Raw genomic sequence first — 16,527 nt, forward strand, 5'->3', positions numbered from 1 at the left:
CTAGGTTGGTCATAACTTTCCTTCCAAGGAGTAAGCGTCTTTTAATTACATGGCTGCAGTCACCATCTGCAGTGATTTTGGAGCCCAAAAAAACAAAGTCTGACACTGTTTCCACTGTTTCCCCATCTATTTCCCATGAAGTGGTGGGACCGGATGCCATGATCTTCGTTTTCTGAATGTTGAGCTTTAAGCTAACTTTTTCACTCTCCACTTTCACTTTCATCAAGAGGCTTTTTAGTTCCTCTTCACTTTCTGCCATAAGGGTGGTGTCATCTGCATATCTGAGGTTATTGATATTTCTCCCGGCAATCTTGATTCCAGCTTGTGTTTCTTCCAGTCCAGCGTTTCTCATGATGTACCGTGCATGTAAGTTAAATAAACAGGGTGACAATATACAGCCTTGACGAATTCCTTTTCCTATTTGGATCCAGTCTATTGTTCCATGTCCAGTTCTAACTGTTGCTTCCTGACCTGCATATAAATTTCTCAAGAGGCAGATCAGGTGGTCTGGTATTCCCATCTCTTTCAGAATTTTCCACAGTTGATTGTGATCCACACAGTCAAAGGCTTTGGCATAGTCAATAAAATAGAAATAGATGTTTTTCTGGAACTCTCTTGCTTTGTCCATGATCCAGCGGATGTTGGCAATTTGATCTCTGGTTCCTCTGCCTTTTCTAAAACCAGCTTGAACATCAGGAAGTTTACGGTTCACATATTGCTGAAGCCGGGCTTGGAGAATTTTGAGCATTACTTTACTAGCGTGTGAGATGAGTGCAATTGTGCGGTAGTTTGAGCATTCTTTGGCATTGCCTTTCTTTGGGATTGGAATGAAAACTGACCTTTTCTAGTCCTGTGGCCACTGCTGAGTTTTCCAAATTTGCTGGCATATTGAGTGCATCATTTTTCAGGATTTGGAATAGCTCAACTGGAATTCCATCACCTCCACTAGCTTTGTTCGTATAACTATCACTATAAAAACATATGGGAGTAACTTCCGGCTCAAGATGGCAGAGTAGAAGGGCCTGAGCTCATCTTCTCCAGCAAGAGCACCAAAATTGCAACTAGCTGTTGAACAACCACCACTGACAGGAGGATGCTTGAACTCGCCAAAAAAAAAGACATCTCACACTCAAAGATATATAACTGCTGCAGTTCATGGGGTCGCAAAGAGTCTGACACAACTGAGCGACTGAACTGAACTGAATCATGATGAAAAAGCAGAAAGTTATGTTCAGATAAAGGGACAAGATAAAATCCCAGAAAAACAACGAAATGAAGTGGAGACAGGCAGTCTTCCAAGAAAAGAATTCAGAATAATGATAGTGAAGATGATCCAGGATGTCAGAAAAAGAATGGAAGCAAAGATTGAGAAGATCCAAGAAATGTTTACCAAAGACCTAGAAGAACTAAAGAACAAACAAACAGATAAGTAACACAGTAAAAGGAATCAGTAGCAGAATAACTGAGGCAGAAGAATGGATAAATAACTTGGGGACAGAATGGTGGAAATCACTGCCACAGAACACAGTATATAAAAAAGAGTGAAAAGAAATGAAGACAGCCTAAGAGACCTCTAATACAACATTAAGCGCACCAACATTTGCATTAGAGGGGTCCCCGAAGGAGAGAGAGAGAAAGGACCTGAGAAAACATTTGAAGAGATAATAGCTGAAAACCTTCTGAACATGAGAAAGAAAATAGTCAACCAAGTCTAGGAAGCACAGAGAGTCCCAGGAAGAGTAAACCCAAGGAGGAACACACCAAGACACACAGTAATCAAACTGACAAAAATTAAAGACAGAGATAAAATAGTAAAAGCAGCAAGGGAAAAATGACAAGTAACATACAATGAACTCCCATCAGGCTATCAGCTGATTTCTCAACAGGAACTCTACTAGCCAGAAGGGAATGGTATGATATATTTAAGGTGATGAAAGGGAAGAACCTATAACCAAGAATACTCTACTCAGCAGGACTCTCCTTCAGATTTGATGGAGAAATCAAAAGCTTTCCAGACAAGAAAACGTTAAGAGAATTCAGCACCAGCAAACCAGCTTTACAACAAATGCTAAAGGAACTTCTCTAGGCAGGAAAAAGAGAAGGAAAAGAAAATAAACCCCAAACAATTAAGAAAACGGTAATAGGATTATACATATCAATAATTACCTTAAATGTAAGTGGATTAAATACACCAACCAAAAGACACAGACTGGGCGGATGAAAACACAGTGCATGTATGCACTTCCACTTACCACATCACTCTGCCTGACCCCCCCAAATTGTATGCAATTATTTTATATTGTTAAGTTAATTGTGTTCCCATTACGGCTTGCAACTGTAATTGTCTTTTATTTTTTTTTTGTCTGGCTATTGATTGTGAAAACTGACAAACATCTTTTATAATTGTGATTATGTAACTATTACTTAATACCACTCTATCATGATTGGTTAACAGAAAAACAATAGAACTCTTTATGACCAAAACTAGAATCTAACGGAAAAACCTGTGATCACTTTTTAAAATCCAGATGCATATCAGAATTATCTTGAGATTTTTTGAAAAATACAAATGCCCAGTATTGCTTTTTTCTCCAGAACTCCAGATATGTTTTCAACGAGCATTCGTGTTTAAAAACAACTAGACTATACAATGATCTTTTTACTTTTATCTAGCTTGTTTCACTTTTTCTATTTCATATTCAGTGCCCCCATTTCATTTAGCTTCTATTCTCCAATTTTTCTATCTCTTTTTTTTTTATGATGTTCTTCCTGAAGCCTTTATTAAGTGTTTCAGAAAAGCTTTTCTATATATATATATTTTAAGAAAACTTATGAATTTTTGCCTAACTAAAAAAATTATGACATTTTGATTCCACTTGTTTGACTAAATGTGAATACAATACTAGATTTCTAATTAAAAATAGATACACAACAAACAACAAAGGTTAACTGTATAGCATAGGGAACTACAGTCAGTATCTTGTAATAACTTATGATGGAAAATAATTTCAAAAATAATATATGTGTATTTGTGTAACTGAATCACCTTGCTGTGCACCTGAAACACTGTAAGTCAACTATACTTCAATAAAGTATGTATTAAAAAAAATATGGGTAGGGAAAAAGCACTTGATGAGCTTTAGCAGTAAAAGGAACTATTCTTTCTATAACTGAAGGACAAATGCACAATTGAAAAGGTGATTATGTTTAAAAGACTGGGTCCATGAATATACTTGAGTATTTAAAAAAGAAACAGCCTGAGGTAAACATGTGTTAAGAATATAAGTGAAATAATACACATTACTGTAAATATTAAAAGATAAAACTAAGGATATTTCCCACATGAGGAAGAAAATGAACTTATTTATTTAAAAGCTTTGATTATATATACCTTGCTTTCAGAAATAAAAATATTCCTTGAAGCTGCCTATAAAGTGATTTAATTGAAAAACCAATCCTCATTAATTCTTAATACCAATTTTTAAATATTACAAGACAGGATTTAAACGAGAACGCAAATAATAAAATATTACATACATTACAAAATATTTCTAATGATTATTTAGGCTTGTAATCTTGATGTGTATTGCAAGAATTTCATATCAATCCTTTCATTTTACTGAGGACTACAACCAAAGTCATTCTTTAAAAAAAAAGAAAAATCAAGCTTTTATTTTTGGGGGCAGTTTATTTCAACTGATTATTTGCACCATAGCCCTGTCTATAGCTGGCTGAACTTGAAGTCTGATTTCTTCTGTCTTTGTTGTTTTGTTATCCTTTGAAAACTCCTATTGATAAAGAAGTGAGGGCCCATTATTACCTGGGTAAAGGGAAAGTACCCTCAAAGAAGGATTATATAATTGACATAATAGCATAACCATGAGGTTCTGAAAGGACAGCTACAAGTAGTGTCCCCACCAGTATATTTCCACTCAATTTACACCATGATCTATTTGTAAAAGGAGTATCTTACAGGTAAATAAAACTGACTTGGGACTATTCAGCTAGCTTTTCTTTTCCCTTTTCATTTTCCAGTAAGCCCAGACTGTTGTATAATAACTATCTCAAAAGCCATAAAGTCTGTTTTTCTTTGAGTTGCCATCTCATGAACACTAGAAGCTTCAATTTTCTTTTAGACATTATAGCATGTATAATACCTGACTTTAAATGCATTAAGCAACTTTTATTTTTACTAAAATAATAATCCTCTGATCCCTCTACATGATTACTCCTGAGACTTCAACAAGCCTCAGTGTGTTTGACTTCAGTGGTGGCTATAATCAAAGACAGAGGAAACAGCTTGATACTGAAAACTCTACCACGAGTTCTATACTTCATCATGGAATCATGAGTTGCAACCAACAGCTGTTCCACTCATCAGCTATTTTAAACCATTTAATATGATCTGTAGCAAGACTAATTCTTTTCTGAATAAGCATGTCAACACTTAAACCAAAACTATGCTGTTCTTCAAAACCGTCTTCTTGAAAAGTTTAATACTTTATGTATGCTACTACTTTACAAATAATTTCAGAACTTTCTTTTCAGAAATCTCCATCACAGAAAATTTACTAATCATATTAAGAAATCACTCTCCTTACTGTGTAAACATTGGATTAATACTCCTGGCCTGGCTTTTCCAGCTGTCCTTCCCACTAGCCCCTCTATTCCCACATTCCCTTAAATCTGACCCCTGCCTTTTTCTTTCTTCTGGTTTTTTAAATCAACACACTGAGATTTTAAAGAGTCGGAATGAACCTTGAAGCAACCCAGGATAATGGACAGTGAAACGAAAGAAATAGATCTGGAAGTCAATGATCATATTCATGCTTCTTGCTTGCTTCTATCGTGGGAAACAATTTGCTAATGGCCATGAATGAGTATTTTTTTTTTTTTTATGATTTCCGTATTTTCTCTTGAAAGAATTGTCTTCCAAGCCAACAGTTTTCAAGATAACATTTGGGGGTTTAAAAGAGGTATGTTTCAAAATATTAACTTAAGTCCCTGCATTCTGAGTTCTGCCCACCTGGGGTGACTTATACCTTACCTCCTCCCCTCCAACACTCATAGTCATTCTTATCATTGCTCATCAAGCCCTGCGATAAGACGAACCTCCTCCACAACAGTCAGTACTCTAACTTGAGGCCAACCCAAACCATCAAGAGTGCTCAAATACAAATGAACGATGCTCAGAAATTATTTCCTAAACTGAACTTGGGTGGAAGGGCTAGGAAACAGCATGAATTTTTGGTAGACAAAGCAACCTCAGTTATCAGGAGAGGTGCCCTTTTTATCCTCTACTTTGTAAAATGATAGCATATTCTAAGTATCTTAGGGGTCAATAACCAGAGTAGATGACGGTGATTTGGCCCAATACTGAGCAATATAGCTGATTTTTCAACTAAATCATGGTTATGAAGAAAAATCTACATTTCTTAAGAAAACAGCTAAAAGATCATTTAAAACAAACAGAAACTGCTTAAGATTAAATTGGATTGGAGAAATTTTCCTTTTGTCTCTGTAATGCTTCTTTCGTAACCTGATAAATCAAGGTCACCTTCTATATACTGATACATTACTGTGTTTCATGTAAATTTATACACATTGTTTCCAAACCATAAACTCTCCTTACCAGCTAATGGGCCACTAATTAACTATATACATGCAGATTCACTTCTGATTGCATTTGCCTCAACTAAGAGATTCAAATTCAACTATTCAAGTGCGGTATGTTTAGAAAATGAGGTACCTAAAGATTGTTTACATATATATGTATGTATATGTCTTGTACATATGTACATATACATATATGACAAGGAGTATGACCAAGCAGGTGTAGAGGTTTTTGTAATTAAAGCTCAGGAAAGAAGATGAAAACTAGGTATTAGAAATAGGACTCCTAATGTCTGATGTGGAAGGGAATTTAAATAAGGAAAGGATACCCTGATCCAAGTCAGAGAGCTCAGCCTTGCTCATGCCTTAGGTTTTAAAGAGCACAGCAAAGGATCAGATATAATCACTGAATAAGGAAAATTTTCCAAAGCTTTCCTCCTTGCTCACACATCCGCACCTGTCTCTGGGTCCATAATGAGAAATGAGCAGGCATCCATTAGTCTTAAGTGATAGAATCAAAAAAGTAGTAAGCACATGAAGAAAGAAGACATAAACTACTCAATTTAGATAAAAGAAGAATTAATAAAACCACTGAAACTTTTGGGGAAGGAGTACAATGTTTTCAGTAATTAGGGTTAATAAACAAATTCACTGCATAATGCTCATCTAATTGGAAATATGTAAAATTTTCATAAAATTTTAAATACTTTTTTAAAATTGAAAGATAATTGCTTTACAGAATTTTGTTGTTTTCTGTCAAACCTCAAAAAATATGAAACGCTTCACAAATTTGTGTGTCATCCTTGCATAGGGGCCGTGCTAATCTCTATAGTGTTCCAATTTTAGTATATGTACTTCCGAAGTAAGCACTATAAATCATTTCTGTTTAAAGCTTATTTTATTGTCCTGGGTTAATAGATACAAAAATATGTAAGGACTCATCTTTGTTTGCAGTTTTAATCCGTAAACCTGTTTTTCCAAAAATCAAATTTCACAACTGTAAAATCACCAATGAGATTTTCAGAAATATAAGTTTTAAGGTTCATACTTCCTACTTTATGTTTTTAGATACATCTATTAATATTTCCATGTTTCAGTAGTCTGTGGATTTTAAGATTTGGTATGATAAAATCTATTAGCACTTTCCCAATTATTAATACAAGGCAAAGTAAGAAGCAGTGAAATTCAAGTTAATATACTGAAATGTCAAATCTCTCAGGAATCTATTTTCTTAAATAATTATTAAAACATTTTGTACTCCACAATATGCGTTTCTCAAAATTGAAACACATGGTGATCTAAACTTTAGGTACTGACCTTGTAATTAAAACTTTCTAGTTTGATCAATAATGTTCCTATCAATACAAGGTAACGTACGCAAATGGTTCAACAATGCACCTACTTCACATTTTCCTTTTTAAAGAAAACATTATTTTAAATGTTTTATTAAGTATTTTTAAAGAAAACCCTAGAGATAACTTGAATTTATACTCAAGTAGATTATCACAGGCTACAGATAATAATGGCTTCCCAGGTGGCGCTCGTGGTCAAGAATCCACCTGCCAATGCAAGAGATCTAAGAGACAGGTTCGATCCCTGGGTCGGGAAGATCCCCTGGAGAAAGGAATGGCAACCCACTCCTGTAATCTTGCCTGGAGAATCCCATGGACAGAGAAGCCTGAAGGGCTACAGTCCATAGAGTCACAAGGAGTTGAACGGACTAGCACAAAGATAATAATATTTGTGGACCTAAGTAAATCTAGATTTCCTTTTATTAATTTCCCATAATTTAAGAAATGTGTACATAGGTAATTCATGAAAACTCTTCTAGTCTTTGAACAAAAAGGAAGATAAGGACAAAAATCATTCAATATTTGTAGTTACCATACTGATCTGGTTAAAAGATTATTGAGAAGAGGAGTTTATATTGTAGTTAAATTTAAAATTATGAGCTTACTTAAAATACAAGATATAGAGAGCTGAAAAAAATTAAAAAGATACAGGATATAGAGGAATAATCTAAACAACACCAACAGGACACAACTAAACACGCCACCTCACCTGCCCACCCGTCCCCAACAAAAGAGACATGCACAACCAAAGCAATGGCCAATCAGAAAGTCAGCGCCAAGAAAAAGGTGTGTGTGTGGTGGCAGCGGGCAGTGCTGGGCTAGATGTAAAAGACCTGAATAGTTATTCTGGATTGGACCTGGTTTGAACAGATCAACTGCAAATAACAGTTTAGAATAAACTGAAAAATACGAGCATGGATTAGGTAAAATAAAAATCTGCTGATATGGAAAAGCAGAAATTAACATAAAAAAGCATATATTAAAAGAACATGTACAAAATAATATATTACCAGTAAAGAAATACAAGTATACATATATACACACAGAAGAATATCTAGAAGAACACTAAAGTATTAACTATGTCATCTCTAGGTGATGGGAATATGGTGTTTTTAATTTTCTTATTTTTGCTTATTTATATTTTTTCACTTTCCGTATGCATATGTGTGTATATATTACTTTACAAATGACATTTTCAGTACTGCAAAAGAAAAATTTATATGCTTTTTTCATATCACTGAATGCCACTGTTTAAATTCTAGACCCCTTAACTATACTGTATCATTCATTACACAAGATACATGTAATAAATAAATAACATATATTTATCAGTCACCTTTTCGAAGAGCTAATTTAGCTGAAAGCTGTCAATGTAAAATGCCAATTATCCAATACAGTAGCCATCCAATGTAAATGATTATTTAATAATACAAGACACCTGGCACTAGTGGGTAAAGAACATGTCTGCCAATGCAGGAGATGTAAGAGATGTAGGTTCAATTCCTGGGTCAGAAGATCCCCTGGAAAAGGGAATGGCAACCCACTCCAGTATTTTTGCCTGGAGAATCCCAAGGACAGAGGAGCCTGGTGGGCTACAGTCTACAGGGTCACGAAGAAGCCAACACGACTGAAATGACTTAGCATGCACACACACATGACTTCCAATCAGTGGCATGTACCTGCCTCAAATGAAAAACAAAATAATCGTTTTCATATTTCCCAACAGAGTAAACTACAGAAAGTAATGTAACTTGAAAGCATAAAAATACCTGATTTCTAAAATATAAAACCTGTAGTTGAGTTGGGAGGAAAAATACACAGATTCACAATGACACAAGTAACAGATGCCTTTACTCCTGACTAATCAATTAATAATGATACATCAATATAAACTTGAGTTAATACAAAACAATAGCAACAATATTGATTTTAAAAAATAAAGCAACTTAGTAGAAATACTATACACAAAGAATGCTTATGTATAAAAGTAGAGCTTCAAATATTTGTATCAAAAGTAAAATGTTAAATTCAAAGAGAAAAGTAAAAATACAGAAAGGCAAAAGAATGTACAAGGAAAGAGCCTGACAAAATAGCAAAATACCTATCAGAAGAACTAAGAGATCAGCAAGTAATACGGAAAAGGCAATACATTAAAATTCACAACAAAATTTACATCCACATGAAAAAGAAAGCAAAAGTCAAGTTTCAAAAAGATGACATATCCTCCAAGGTTACAGCAGCAGAAAAAAAAAAGATTAGTCTTTCAAAAATTACTAGATTACACTAAAACTGAAGGTTAATGAAATAGTTCAATAAAACAATTATAACATTTTTGTTACACTTCACACTTTCATGTATATTATTCTGGGGTGACACAATGAAATTGTGCGTCACTCTCTTTTTAAAGACTGGCACTTTGATATTTTAAGAAACTTACTCAAGGTCACACTGTTTATTGCAGGGACAGAAATCCAACTCTACATCCTTACTTGATATGACTATTAAGTAGTCTACTTGTATCAGTTACCTACTTATTATCACTGTATTACATCATTTTTATTGTTTATGTGTCACTCCCATTCCCTTAGTTCCACTAGGACTATAACTCCTTGGGGGCAAGGATTATACCTGCCTCTAGTCATCTTTGTAGTATCATCACCTGTCATTGTATATTTTTATAAGTACTTAAAAAAATATGTTAATGAACATACATAAAGGTAATCAAAGAAACCTAACATATGGAGAATTTATTTAATTACTTGTATAATATAACATCACAAATTCCACTCAGATAAATGTGCAGCATAGGCAGCCATACCAGTCAACGATCACATTCCCTAATCCCAACTAGATGAGACAGGGGTGACTAATCTGAGACTAGTCAATCCACTGGCTTATTAATAATAAAATGTTCTTTCTTGTGAACTGGACCCAAAAGTCAGATATAAAGGCAGTACTTAAGTTACAGATATTGTGAATTTGGGCTAAGTGATAAATAAGTAAAGGAAGCTGGTCTGTAAAAGGAACAAGAGCAAAAAGCAGACATCCATCTGGGGAATCTGAATCAAGGATGCTATTGGCTCCCAACGGACAGAGAAAACAGATTCACTTCTAAGCACTTCATGACAGGTTTCAGATATTTGGATACCACCTATTACTATAATAAGCTTTCAACCAAGGATGAAACATGAGGACTAACGTGTAACACTAAATAGGTAAAACCAATAACTATCGTTAGGACAGAGACGTTTCATACAGAACTAATCAGTATGTAGTGTTTTACTTCAACTGGCTTAATGCTTTTGATATGTAATCATGTACATGCTTATCAATATTTTGTTTGATTGCTGAGTACGTTTCCTTGATGTAGATGTGAGTTATCTGTATTATTTTTAAAAACTGCTTGCCAGTTGATAAATATTTGGATGGTTTTCCATTTGGTATTAATATGAATAAGTCCTCCATGATGATTCTCCCAAAAAAAAAAATGTATATACACGTTTCATTTCTCTTGGATGAATTCCAGGGAGTGGGAATGTTGGGTTATATGGTAAGTGTATGTTGAATTTGTAAGAAAATGTTAAGCTGTTTTCCTAAGGTGTCTAGATTATTTTTCATTTCTATTTGACACAACACAGCCATATTTGGTATTATGATTTATTGTTGTTTTAATTTAGTCATTCTAACTGATTATAGAGTGATTCACTGTGGTTTTAATTTGCATTTCTCTGATATCAATGTTAATGACACTGAACATATTTACAAGTACTGTTGGCCACTGATGTATCTTCTTTGATGCAGTGTAGTTTTAGATAATTTTGCCTTATTTTTTTAAAAAATTGAGTTGTCAGATATTTGGTTATAAGTTCTTTCTGTATTACAAGTCCTTTGGTGAATTAAAAAATCACATTTATACAGTAACAGGAACACTGTTAAGAATTTTGATGTACAATTTCCATTACCATCAAGTGACAAAATAACAAAATAAAAATATATAAACATTTTTGTTTGGTCTCTTCCTGGTCATATACTATCTTATTCTCATTCCTCCAGTATATGACTATCCAGCGTTTCTCTCAAGCACACTGTGCTTGCTTTCTAAAAATACTACCAAATACGCTCACATCATAAGTCAGAGTCTATTTCCTCTATTATTCCCCAATTCTCAAGAATGCATGGTTCATAACAAGTAATATTTACTGAATAACTCAAGTTACAAAATAAAAAGAATTTTGTTTGGGGCTCAGAAAAGTCAATGGATTAATATTTTAAATAGAAATCAACAGAATATCAAGTCACAAAATTCTGATATTAAAAATAACAACCTATGAAACTTTCAAAACACATTATAACTAATAAAATACTATGTTTTCAATAAACTTTAGATCAGGAGCTTCCGATCCTGAAGACTCAATTTTTGGAATATAAGGCACAAGAGAAGTAAATCAAACTGCTACCATTCAACACAAGAAGCATGAGTCAAAGCACACAAGATAATAGACAAAAACCAGTGACCTAAGCAAAATGTCAGCAAACCAAACACTGAATATTCTATAGGAGATTTATTAACAGAGTATTAAATCAAGAGCTAAACCATGTTCTAAACTGTCTGTTGCAATAATATGGTAAACATCAGTCACATGAGTCTATTTAAATATAAATTTCAAATAATTAAATTTTAAAGCACTGCCTCAGTTGTACTAGCCACATTTCAAGCGCTTATTAAGCACATTTAACAAAGAATTTTAAAATTTTCATCACTGCAGAAATTCTAACATACAGTGCCAGCCTAGGGTATTTGGCAGAGCCAACTGAGAGTTTAAGGGAGTCTTATTCTTCTCAAGACTTTTTTTCCTATTTTTTTCCTGTTTGAAGGAAATAGAGCATTTTACTTTAGGATTTAATTATTCTTACTGAATATTATTTTTTTTAAGTATTTACACCATATAAATAAGGTAATAAATACAAATAATGGAGTATAAATACCTTCCCTTGGGAGGTAACTACAATATTGAAATTAGCTTTATCATTCCCTTGCTTTTAAAATAACTTTACCAAATATATTTACCTAAAAATGTAGTGTTTTATTATACAGAGTGAAGTAAGCCAGAAAGAAAAACACCAATACAGTATACTAATGCATATATATGGAAATTAGAAAGATGGTAACGATAACCCTGTATGCGAGACAGCAAAAGAGACACAGATGTATAGAACAGTCTTTTGGACTCTGTGGGAGAGGGAGAAGGTGAGATGATTTGGGAGAATGGCATTGGAACATGTATAATATCATACATGAAACAAATCGCCAGTCCAGGTTCGATGCATGATACAGGATGCTTGGGGCTGGTGCACTGGGATGACCCAGAGGGATGGTACGGGGAGGGAGGTGGGAGGGGGATTCAGGATGGGGAACACGTGTACACCTGTGGCGGATTCATGTTGATGTATGGCAAAACCAATATAATATTGTAAAGTAATTAGCCTCCAATTAAAATAAATAAATTTATATTAAAAAAAGAGAAATATGTAGTGTTTTGCTTTGCCTGTTTAATTTTATATCAGTAGAATGTAGATGCAGATGTAAGCTATTACATATAGAACGGATAAACAAGATCCTACTGTATAGCACAGAGGACTATATTCAATATCCTATGATAAACCATAATGGAGAAGATTTTAAAAAATAATGTGTGTATATGTATACATATACCCACATCTGAATCACTTTGCTGCACAGCAGTAATTAACACAACATTGTATTAATAAATCAACTATACTTCAAAAAAATTTTTAAAGCTCAGTATTGTTCAAAAAAGTTAGGCCTAAATCAATGAAATCATCACCTACATACCAAAGCTATGGTACACATACAAAGCTTAAGGCTTCAAATGAATTCTCTTAAAAAAAAAAAGGAATGTTTTTCATATACTGTATATTCAATTGATCATAACACCTTGTGTATCAAAAACATATTATAAGATACTGAAATCAATCCTCTGTATATAGTTGCTATATACAAATATCTTTTTTTCCTTTCCTTCTCTTTTCTCTTCACTGTAGAGCAGCAATTATTAAAGTGTGGTCCCTCAAAATCAGCAGTATCAGCTCACAGGGGAACTTGTTAGAAATGCAAATCCTTTGCCCCATCCCTAACCCAATGAATCAAAACCTCTGGGGATGAGGTCAAGAGTCATGTTATAGAACAAGCCCTCTAGGTGACTATGATATGTGCTAAAGTTTAAGAACCTCTAGAGAAGTATTTCAACAATCAGCATACACAAGAGGTTAAACATGAACAGAAATTTCTGTTGACCAACAAACTCAATAATGAAAAATAGACTGTATACCCTTTCTTCACTTGTTAAACTTTAGAAATTTCAACTGACCCTAAAATATTACTTTCAAAACAACCTGACTGGCCAAAATACACAAAAAACAGCAAAGCTACAAATTTAACTTTCTCCATATACATACATAGTTCTCCTCCCTCCCCATATATAGTGGTGAGAGATTTTATATTTACATATATATTTTTTAAATCTTAACGGTGTATATTTTTTAATTAACTTTTCTCCTTATGGTCTCTCTCTTTTTTAAACTATTTTTCCCATATGCACATTGCCAGACTGCCTTTATTGGCAAATACTATATGTGTCCTTTTCTAATTTTTCTAACAGGGAGATTCTTTTTTCTTGGAAATCTATAAAGGATGTGTATATATTAAGGCTCTCAAACTGCTGTTATATATTATAAATTCTTTCTCAAATGTTTAGTTTGCCCTTACACATTTTAACTTACATTTATAACATGTGAGTTTGGCTTTTTTAATTAAAATATTTTCACATACAGATAAACACAAAATAATGTGAGATGCATGTTTCCAACAGTCAGACTGAACAAATGTTATCTTTTTACCATAGTCATTTCATACCTCAAAGATGAACTATCACAAGGATACAGGATGCTTGGGGCTGGGGCACTGGGATGACCCAGAGGGATAGTACAGGGAGGGAAGTGGGAGGTGGGTTCAGGATGGGGAACACATGTACACTCGTGGCAGATTCATGTTGATGTATGGCAAAACCAATACAATATTGTAAAGTAATTAGCCTCTAATTAAAATAAATAAATTTAAATTTAAAAAAATCACAAACAGAACTTTTTCTGGAATAAAATATTTACATACTTTCCTTTGAGTCTTTCTTTTTTTTAAGACATAGTTCTTTCTTACTCTCAAATCAGAGAAACACAGAATATTTAATATATTGTGGGACATTTCAAACATATACAAAAAAGAGACAGCTCTAACTATTATCAATTCATTGTCTACCTCTTTTGAACTATACCAGGCAGGGGTCCAGAAATGTCACACAGTGCATGTTTTCAGTTTTCCAAGGCCCATGGGTCTCTTTTCAAAGTACTCAGTTCTGCCTTTATAGCACAAAAGTAGCTATAGGCCATATGTACTTGAATTGGCATAACTTTGTTCCAATAGAACCTTATTTACAAAAGCAGGCTGTAAGCTAACTGGGTGACTGCTTGCAGCCCCTGATCCATAACCTATTCATTTCCTCATTCTTGCATTATTTTGAAAATTTTCCAATATATCATTTCATCTCAACTGTAAATATTGCTCTACTTCTAAACAATAAAAGTTCTTTCTTTAAAAAGGATTAAACACTATTACTACTCAAAAAAGAGCTAACAAAATTTAATTATTCATTAAAAATCTGGATATTCATTATCCAAATGCACAATCATTTCATAATTTTTATATAGTTTTTTGAAGTGACATTTTCCCCCCTTTGTCATACCACATGGCATGCAGGATCTTAGTTCCCATACCAGGGATCGAACCCATGACCCGAGCAGTGGAAGAGTGGTATCCTAACCTCTGGACTGCCAGGGAATTCCCTCATTTCATAATTTTTAATTTTATAATGTTTCCTTGCATCAGAATCCAAAGAGTCCAAACACTGTAACTGTTCGATATGTCTTAAGTCCCTTTTAATGTTTAGTAGTCTTGTTGTAGTAGATTAAAATTCTGTCTCTTAAAAAAACTTATGTTCAAATTCTAACACCCAGTATCTGCAAACATGACCTTATTTGGAAATAGGGTCTTTGAAGAAGTAATTAAGGATCTCAAGATCATCCTAGATTTAAGAGTAGGCTCTAAAATCCAATGACTGGTGTCCTTAAAAGAGAAAGGGTAAATATGCTGCCACAAACCAAAAACATTAGAAAGCCATCAGAAGGGGGAAGAGGCAAAGACGGATAAGCCCCTAGAACCTTCAGAGGGTGTACAGCTCTACCAACACCTTAATTTTGAACTTCAGGCCTCCAGAACTGTCAGGGAATAAACTTCTGTAATTTTAGTTACCCAGATTGTGCTGATTTATTTCGAAGCCCTAGGAAATTAATACAACTATGCAACAGAACTTTCTGCAAAGATGGAAATTTTTCATCCCTGCCATGTCTGATATGGTAGCCATGAGTCACATATGGCTGGTTAAGCACTTGAAACATGGCTAAAGAAAACGGAGGATCTGAATTTTTAATTTTATTTGACTTTAATTTTTAAATGTGTCCCCTCCTGTTTGTTCTTTGAGATTTGGGGAGGAGAGGAAAAAAATTTTTTGTTATTTTGTAGCTTTCTATACGGAGAAGGCAATGGCACCCCTCTCCAGTACTCTTGCCTGGAAAATCCCATGGACGGAGGAGCCTGGTGGGCTGCAGTCCATGGGGTCGCGAAGAGTTGGACATGACTGAGCGACTTCACTTTCACTTTTCACTTTCATCCATTGGAGAAGGAAACGGCAACCCACCCCACTGTTATTCCTACAGAATCCCAGGGACAGGGGAGCCTGGTAGGCTGCCCTCTATGGGGTTGCACAGAGTCGGACACGACTGAAGCGACATAGCAGCAGCAGCTTTCTACAGGCTGGATTTTTCTGATTATATCCAGCAAGGAGTTGCTATTAGTATTTAACATTTTCTTCTGTATTTTCCATAAATCAGTAGTAGAATTTAGATGCTTGATCAGATTGTAGTTCAATCCTTTCTGGCAAGGGCAAGCGTTTTTCATGGGTAGTATTTTGTTTTACATCAAGAGGCAAATGTTCTGGCTGCTTTTCTCTGGTAGTGTTAAAATCCATGATATTTAATGCTTACATTCATTAACTTACCAAGGTTTACAAAGTGATGATACTCTAATTTCATAATTTCTTTCCCATTTGTTAGCTAGAATAGTTCTACAAAAATAAATTTCCCCCTCATCATCTATGTAGTTGCCCAAGGGTACAGTTCTCAAAGGAAAGACAGGATAAGGAATTCTTTCAACTTTTAAAACAATGACTGGTTCAACAGTATCCCCAACAGTATAACTAGTAATTTTTTAAAAAGTCATTATGAATCTTGTATTTAAACATATATGTTGTGTCTCAAACCACTGTAGAAATTATTAAAGCTCAAACTGTTCCATTTTCGGCCCATGGGAGTCTTTCTGACAAGATTTCAGTAGTCTTTAACCTTCCTTATTACCTGGTATAACAAGATGTTC

General features: G+C 34.3%; 1 protein-coding gene and 1 non-coding gene across 7 annotated transcripts in view; both read right to left on the reverse strand.

The window, feature by feature from the left end:
• Positions 1–16,527, reverse strand: part of TCF12 (transcription factor 12) — a 392,889-nt gene that overhangs the window by 322,524 nt on the left and 53,838 nt on the right. The gene's annotated exons all lie outside the window — the stretch shown is intronic.
• LOC133256350 (U6 spliceosomal RNA) lies at positions 6,380–6,483 on the reverse strand. The gene has a single exon (XR_009739212.1). It is a non-coding gene; the product is annotated as a U6 spliceosomal RNA (small nuclear RNA).

This window comes from Bos javanicus, chromosome 10, assembly GCF_032452875.1.
Source record: "Bos javanicus breed banteng chromosome 10, ARS-OSU_banteng_1.0, whole genome shotgun sequence".
NCBI classification, from domain to species: domain Eukaryota; kingdom Metazoa; phylum Chordata; class Mammalia; order Artiodactyla; family Bovidae; genus Bos; species Bos javanicus.